The sequence below is a fragment of the Sprattus sprattus genome (assembly GCF_963457725.1).
Source record: "Sprattus sprattus genome assembly, chromosome: 18".
NCBI classification, from domain to species: domain Eukaryota; kingdom Metazoa; phylum Chordata; class Actinopteri; order Clupeiformes; family Clupeidae; genus Sprattus; species Sprattus sprattus.
In genome coordinates, this window is record NC_137916.1 from 22,334,952 (window position 1) to 22,340,951 (window position 6,000).

Below are 6,000 nucleotides of genomic sequence, written 5' to 3' on the forward strand. Positions count from 1 at the left end.
CACAGCCCCGAGATCGCTCACAGCAGCAATGTGGAAACTGTGGCTCATCCACTCACAATTCTAGAGCACAAGTCTGCCCAGCACGCGGGAAAACCTGCTCCAATTGTGGGAAGCTAAACCACTTTCATAAAGTTTGCAGGTCTGCTCCAACCAAAGGCCACCGGCAGCCCAGCCAACGGTCATTCACAATGTCCGCTCAGGACGGGTCTCATTTAAAACCTGTTCACTAACAGTTGACGACGTTGCTCTGCCTCTACTCCTTGACACGGGTGCCACTGTGTCATTGCTGAACCTAGGGACATGGAAACGCTTCTTCTCCCATAAACCACTGGGGCCTCCCTCCACAACATTACGTGCCTACAGCGATGCTGAAATTGACATTGTAGGTTCACTCCAGCTGTCAGTGCGCTATGGTGAAAAGACTCTGCCAGCCTTCACGTTCCACGTGTCACGCCATGGGGCCAATCTACTTGGTCTCGACCTCTTTCACAACCTAGGATTTACACTGCTGGACACTACAGGCTCAGAGATCCACACCGTCGCCAGCCCCTGGCAGCAACAGTGGCCTGCATTGTTTGATGGGCTGGGCTGCACCACAGCCTTTGCTCATCAGCCCCTTGTGGACTCAAACGTCACACCAGTGGTCCAACCACTCCGCAGTTCCCCACTGGCATTGCGAGATGACATCACAGGGGAGCTAAAGCGCATGCTGGATGACAACATCATAGAGCAGGTCAACGCTTCACCGTGGATATCAAATCTGGTGGTGATTAAGAAAAAGACTGGTGGCCTACGTATCTGCGTTGACCTTAGAGCAGTCAACAAGGCCATAATACCAGACCACTACCCTTTGCCTACCACAGAGGAACTCACAGCTCAGTTCCATGGGTCAACAGTTTTTTCTAAACTGGATCTTCGCCAGGGATACCTTCAAGTGCCATTACATCCTGATAGCCGCAACTTAACAGCTTTCATTACCCAAGATGGGGTGTTCCGCTACAAACGCATGGCTTTTGGGTTAAGTTCAGCCCCGAGTTGCTTTCAAAAAATCATGGCCTCCATCCTGGCTGGAGTCCCTGGTGTGGCCATTTACCTCGACGACATCGTTGTCCATGGAATCGATGCCGCAACCCATGATGAGCGCCTCCAGAAAGTGTTCACCGCCCTGGCCAACCACCACCTCACACTGAACACTGAGAAATGTCTCTATGCAGCCTCTGCAATCGACTACGTTGGGTTCCGTCTCTCAGCAGGGGGAATAAGCCCACTTCAGTCAAACACGGAGGCCATCCAACGCGTACCTGAGCCAACGTCACCAGCACAAGTTGCCTCCTTCCTGGGCATGACTGCATATTATCTCCGTTTCTTACCTCAGCACTCAGACACCACTGCTCCACTGCGCAAACTACTGAAAACTGATGAACCCTGGATCTGGACTCCAGCCTGCTCCAAGGCAGTCCATCGCCTGAAAATGCAGCTCACCTCACCACCAATCCTGGCGCACTTCGACCTGACAAGCCCCACACTTGTGACGTGTGACGCCTCAGCCGTAGCAATAGGTGCCGTGATGTCTCAACTTCAGAGTAGCGTGGAAAGGCCAATCGCTTTTGCTTCCCGTGCACTCAGCCCTACGGAACAGCGGTATTCAGTGGGAGAGCGAGAGGCACTGGCTTGTCTATTCAACATATCACAAGGTTAAATCAAATGGCATAAAGTACAAATATACCATAAAAAATAGGGGTGCCGTGGATGGAGAGAGATATGTTAAGAGGTGCCGTGAGCCAGAAAAGTTAGGGGTCGTCAAGTAACTCGGGCCGCGGGCCAGTTTTTCTCCTCGCCACTTGACATGTTTTAACATATATTCTATATGGTAAAACACACTGGTGAAATGCCAGGTTACTCTAGTCTTGTAGCACCACTGTGACTCAGTACGGTACAGCAACACCCTGAAGAATTGTCAGGTGTAACCTAATGACGCCCCCTGCTGGAATTACAACGCTTTCTACGGACGTGCACTACATCACTCTGGCATGAGACACTTTAGGTCTGAGGTCCGGCCATATATTGGCAAACATGCATAACGCATTTTCGCAATGCCCTGAATATATTATAAACATAAGCTTACGAATATGAGGCTGCAAAATAAGTCTTCCTAACCACATAAAATGCAAGTCCAAAACAGCTTCTTGCTTTTAGGGAAAGATTGAGAGGCAAGCTTGTTTAAACTCTAATTGTGAGGTGAGATGAGATGAGATTAGAAGTCTGTTCTGTAGAGAGAGAGAGATTCAGTGGCACGAGAGAGAAAAGGCTAATATGTACAGAGAGAGTGAGGTAAGAGAAACACAAAGATAGGGTTGTACAACTTTAGTATAGCATTACTAGCTTATCAAGAGTTATTAACTATTAACTATTTCCATGTTCTTGCTCTTTCTCTTCCTCTCTTTGTCTTGTGTCTGTGTGCAGAGTGATGTGGCTGGGGATTGTTGCTACTTAAAGAGGAAACCCACAAGTTTCTCTTACTTCCTGGTTTGCATCTGTGCATAACAACCTAAGGCCCGAACCCTTTCATGCTGTGCAGAGAGGACTAGGGACTGTGGTAGACTGCTTTTTTTTTCTCTGAGGAAACCACACATACACCTTCTCACACACATACACATATGTACGCATGCATGAACCTACACACATACACCGGCTAACAGACACATTTACGCAGTCCCAGTCATGTACATAAAACAAGTCTGGGCTGGTTTCACAGCAGGTAGCAAAGATGTCAAATTAATGGGTATTTTGACTGTCACCATATCAACTCTTTATTTTCATTTGTATCTGCGATCCTTGTGAGCCCCCCAAGATATTCATGCAGAGCTGCGACCCTAATCAATGTGCTTCTAATGTAGCAGAGTCAGTTAGCCCAGTGGCTGCTGGACATGCCAAAGTGCACACTGAACTCTACAAACGTACACGTCATGCTTGATGCAAACTCAGACACATGGCCACATTACTGTAGACTTAACAAACAATTTACACAAAAAATATGGCTGCATGAAATTGATGCATTTACCTGTCTTGTCTTATGCCGGATGCCTACATGCTATTCTGGATGAAGGGCTGATGCCTTAGAGCAGTGGTCCCCAAATGGCGGCCCGCGGGCCAGATCCGGCCCGGGTACGGCACATTTTTGGCCCGCGACGTCGTAAAAAAAAAAAAAAAGATTTTAGATTTTTTTTTTTTTTTTTTTTTTTTTTTAAGATTAACGTTCTTTTTGGCCTCGCAAACTGTGTAGTAGGCTAACGTTACAGTTTGAGTGATGGTGAGCGCGATACGGCAAAATGTTTGATAAAAAGCTTCTGAATAGAAAGTTTACCTTTTAAAAGTTGTGCAAAAGAAGCGAGCTTCACTGTTGTCTGAAAATGTCAACGGGCAGCTTTTCAGCAGAGTCTGAAATGTGCACTTTATAATTTTATTTTGTACACCCCTGTTTGGCAATGTTGTTTTTCAATAAAATAAAACATTGCATAAAGCAAGCCAATCCACTTTTCCATGATAAGAGCATTAAAATAAAATTTGCGATTAATTAATTTGCGATTAATCGTGATTAAATATTTTAATCGTTTGACAGCACTAATAAAAACTGTTATTTTTTTTAACCGCTGTCATTTTTTTTTGGGGGGGGGGGGGGGGGGTTGGTGGCCCTCAGCCTCACTTGCTTTACATAATTTGGCCCTTGGGGAAAAATAATTGGGGACCACTGCCTTAGAGCATTAACATCCTTTTTAAGTTGAAGCTGCAACTAAACTTCAGGTCAGTGAATCTTACCATCTTCCCCTGTACTATGTTTGGTTTGCATTAAAGATATACCGGTAACTAGCTTTACAAACCTCTATTAGAAACAACGCATTAGTAATTCATGCCCTTCATGTGATATAAAGAGAATACCAGTAAACTCCTCATATATTTTTATCCTAGTGTTGTCCTGTGAGGAGACTTTGAGAAACCTTGAGAGACATAATGTGGGGTTTAATTGGAATCACCTTGTTAACTGCATGGTTACATTTAGGGAGAAAAAAGTTACCAAAATGAAAATACAAGATGAACTTTAAAACTAAATGAAAAATTAAAAATGACCTTGTTACAATATTAAAGATAATGTGAATGGTTGTGTGTGTATACCAATATGTGTGTCTGTGTCTGTGCATGTGTGTGTGTGTGTGCGTGTGTGCGTGTGTGCGTGTGTGCGTGTGTGCGTGTGTGTGTGTACGTGTGTGCGTGTGTGCGTGTGAGCGTGTGAGCGTGTGAGCGTGTGTGTGTGTGTGTGAGTGTGTGTGTGTGTGTGTGTGTGTGTGTATGTGTGTGTGCACTTGCATATATACTTGGGTGTGCATGCAAAAGAAAATTGGCAATTCCTGTGATAATCAGGCTTGTTTGAACAGGGCTCTGTGGTTCAACTGATGTGGCTGAATTATTCTCTCAACTTCAAATCGTGAACCGAAAGGGTAGCAACCAGACAGGAGGTGACTGAGTCAGGTCTGGCACAGGTATGGCTCAGATCAGCGTACAGCTTTCATTAGCTGTCATCACGGAAATTCAACGCACAGCTGTATCTCTGCTCACATCTTTTCATGAATGCAAAATAGAAAAGACACGCCTAAAGACATTTTGGATAATTTTTTGGCAGATATTGCTAACTGAGAAATGGATGGGTATTTCTGACGTATTATTAAGAGGTTCAACAATGAAGCCAGGCCTTTTCAGTAGCAGTAGCACCAAAGGCATGTGCAAACTACTTTTGAGGACCCACTATTGCACCAAGTCGTCATTTTAAAAACCAAAACAATCTGAACATCCGATTGATGCTGAAACTGTGAACACTAAATATAATTTGTTTTCCCTCAAAATAAACATACAGTACATAGCCAGCATTGCAGGTCTCACAGACAAACACACACTCCTGACTCCTTATAGAGCTTCATGAGACCTCGTGTGCACACATACACTCGCTCACTCCTTGTCAGGCTTGATGAGGTGGCCGTTGAAGGTGACGTACACGTCGGTGTCGTCGCTGTAGATGGCGTTCTCCCTCTCACGCTCGAAGTGGCGCAGCCACACCTGGTCGCCGTGCCCCAGCGGCAGCATGAGGCTCTGGCTCTGCATGATAGAGCGCTTGCTGGGCTGGGCGTAGATGATGGCGCACTCCGTCTCGTCTTGCATCACGTGCACGTACGTCTCCTTGAAGTTCCACGGGTCCAGACTCGACTGTGGAGCCCTTGGGCCCCTCGGAGTAGGGTTTTGCCTGAAGTCCCTCTGTCCCCAGGATCGCCCGTGTCACCTGGGGAGAGAGAAATGGACAGAGAGAGAGAGATGATTCATTTTTTTTGTGTGGAATGGCTTCTTGTTTGTTTGTGTCTTTGTTTATATTCTCTTGACAAAAATGTTTATATTAAGGTGCCATAAAAGCGATGACGTAACACAAAAACAGACACGCATACACCCTCAATTCACTGCCACATCAGAATATGTCACTTCACACATAAGTCACTTAGGTAATGTGTCACCAATTTCACAAGGTGAGCAGAAGCTAACCACAGTTAGATTTACTGAAATTAGGTAGTTGGCAAAATTCTGCTCCATCATCAATATTTCTGTGTCAAAGACTGTATTTCATCTGTGGAAACATTTGAATGCCTCGTGTTAATGGGGCTGGTTCAAATAAAGTGTATCTGTGTCTGTGTGTGTGCATGTGTGTGTACATCCATAACGTGCATGAGGGTACAAGTGGGGCTAAGTGAAGAAGGTGAAATGAGTTTACCATAGGTCTGTAGACATTTGCTAGTGTTATGTAAACCCAAACAAGGCCAAAACAAGGAGCTGTCTCTTGCATGTGCACCCCTGTATTGCAATCAGAGGTTTTTGCGGGGCCATAAGTGAGCAGAGTTTGTTTATGTTAACCCAGAGATGGTTAAAGGAATCATGAATAGACTCTTCACATTATGTAGTTCCCGC